This window comes from Meles meles, chromosome 5 (genome assembly GCF_922984935.1).
Source record: "Meles meles chromosome 5, mMelMel3.1 paternal haplotype, whole genome shotgun sequence".
NCBI lineage: Eukaryota > Metazoa > Chordata > Mammalia > Carnivora > Mustelidae > Meles > Meles meles.
In genome coordinates, this window is record NC_060070.1 from 53,780,484 (window position 1) to 53,783,308 (window position 2,825).

At 48.5% G+C, this 2,825-nt stretch overlaps 1 pseudogene; it reads left to right on the plus strand.

Annotated features, from left to right (window-relative positions):
- The first annotated feature begins 205 nt into the window (after nucleotides 1-205).
- On the plus strand, nucleotides 206-1,514 carry LOC123942135 (annotated as a pseudogene).
- Nucleotides 1,515-2,825: the final 1,311 nt, after the last annotated feature.

Sequence of the window (2,825 nt, forward strand, 5' to 3'; positions counted from 1 at the left end):
ACTTAATGATACCAAACTTACCATGTTGATTCTCTTAGTAGATGTGGCTAATAATTATTTTAAAATGCTGTGTTTTAAAATGCATGCTGGTCCCTTTCTAGAGAGGCAGTCAAGGGGGCCCGATGAAGCTGGAGGGTGGCATTGCTACTTCCCGGTGGTCACAGGTAGGGGACGTTACATAAATGTCCAAAATACTCTCATGAGCATGAGGTCAGGCAAAGGCACCTGGAACAATTGCTCCGGGAAGCCTACAAAGCCATCCACCCCAGATCTCACCATAGGGACCAGGATGGAAAAGACTTTGGGGCCTGCCTTTTCAGGGGTCACTACCATTGCAAAAGCCAATAGGACCAGCATTCACAAAGAGTACCACGGTGTGCCCCCCTCCTCCAGCAACCTTACCTGCCTCCCTCAGGTTGAGGAAGACAGCAGGTCCTCAGCACCCTGCACTCTGCATCCAAGCTATACTGTGCCATCTCTGGCAGCTGCCTATACTCAGAGTCCAGCCTGTCTCTGCACTCTGCATTCTTGCTGCCAGAGTACGAAGAGGAGCTGGAGCCACTAGTGTTTGCTGAGCAGCCATCAGTGAGGCTCTGTTGCCAGCTCTGCTACAGTGTGTTCAGGGATCCTGTGATCAGCACGTGGAGACACATGTTTCATCAAAGATGGATCTTAAAGTCAAAGAAGTGTCCCACAAACAACACCAAGGTGATGGTGGTAGTGAACAAAATTGCAGTGGAGTGTAGATCCGGGAGCTCTTCCTTCACTGCAGGCATGGCTGTCGACTCGTGGCTGGCAGAAAGTCCATCAGCTTTGAGGTAGATGCCAGTGGAGACCCCTTCACCATCAAGCTCAGTGCCTGGGAAGACCCCAAGGGCTGCTGTGACTGCAGGCCTGTATGGTGCTCCAACAACCCTAGCGGCCATCCCCTCCTCAAGATGAACCTGGAGGACCCCTTAAGGATTACAAGCACATCAAGTATCCCCACTCTTACAGGTGCCTGTTCATGGGAAACCAGGTTACGTATGAGTTGAGAAAACTTGAAGGAGTTCCTCCAGCAAAAGGCTGACAGCTTCCACAAAATACACATAGTGCTGACCCAGAAGAACAAGGGGACTGTTTTCAGCACTTTGTGCTTGGGCAAGATCTCACAGAAGATTGACCAGCTGGAGAAGAGCCTAAGCTCAAGTTTGATGTTCTGGACTAAAATCAGGGAGCTCAGAGAAGACCTTATGGAGCTCTGGAGGGACACATCCATGTTGAATGACAAGCTGTTCTACATCAATCCACGGCTGAACACAGGCAGCCTAGGATCCTATGACTCTCAGCAGATCTTCAAGTGCGAAGGAAACCACATGGGCCAAAGGGGCCCTGTCTGCTGTCTCTGCATCTACTCCATGGGTGACATGTGGGATATTGGTACTACCTGCAAATGCCAGAAGATACTGGAGGGTTGTGCTGATTGCTCTGGCTTCAGGGGCACAAGCTTGACAGTAGCACAGAAGACCATATAGCATGTGGGATATCCAGAACCTGCAGAGGGTAAACGTGACCCAGGCCCAGACAATTGGTATACACACTGGTTTCCTCATACATCATGCTCTTCTGCAGCTCCCTGAGGACATCCAGGTCTGGGACATGGGCACTGAGCTGAAGTTAAAGAAGGAGTTCATGGCCTCAACCATTATGTGCCCTGGTCAAAGCTACGTGCACAGTGGCTCCTAACCAAATAATCAAGATTTGGGACATCTCAACCCTCCGCTGCACTGACATCCTACAGATACCACCAGCAGCATCTACTATATTGACATAATGAATGGCCACATTGTGGCACCTAGCAGAACCTCATTCACACATGAGACATCAAGTCTAAGTAACAGGTATGGGTCCTAATAGGCCGCATTGGCACTATGTAGGCCCTGAGAGTCATTCAATGCCAGACCAGACCATTGTCTCCAGTGTGTCCTGTGACAGGTCCCTCAGGGTCTGGAGCGTGAGCAAAATGATCTGCATGTAGACTGCTGCATCACGAGTGCAGTGTGACCGGGCTGGCCATGTGCCAGGGTCCAGCTCTTCTCAGGGCTGTGGAGAGCACTATGAAAGTTTGGACTTGCTAAAAGAAAATCCAGGCTGTGTCTTGGCTTCTTTTTGGCCTGTCCAAGCCAGGCTGGCCACAGTCTCAGGGTCTGCCTTGTGTGTGGAACAGGTGAGCAGACTCAGCCAGCCAGGCAGTTTCCTTTCTCCCCTATGCGCAGAGAGCCTTTCTCTGCTTGGTCCTGTCATTGGTCCTCCTCCCAAGCTGCTAGATACAGTGCTGGACAGCCCACCATCTGTCCCCACCTCAGATAGACTGTGGGTCTTTTAATTACCTTTTATACTGTTTTTAGACTGTATATGTATCTGATTACTTTCTGATTAGAATAGAAGCTTCACAGATTGTGAAAAATATTAAAATACATACAGATTGACATCTTTAAAATAAAATTTTAAAAAAATTACTTGCTTTTATAGTGTCCAGTTTATAATTATTTCTCCCAAGGGGGGACTAGTTCAGTTTATTCTGCTTACTATATTTACTACCAAGGACTTGGAGGGGGCAAGAAGGAGAGAGAGAAGAGAGCTCTGTGCTAAGAGTCTGGAGAAAGTTTGGCCCACTTTGTCTGCAGAAGAGCAACGGATCATTCAAGTCCTCCCATATCAGGATTCATCAGAAAAGTTTCTGAGAAAATAATGAAGTGGATGAAGATGCAGAACCGCTGTCCCTGGGTTGCTATCATTCATATCCTCATTAAAACTCTCATTCCCATGGCCCTATAATCATCTCC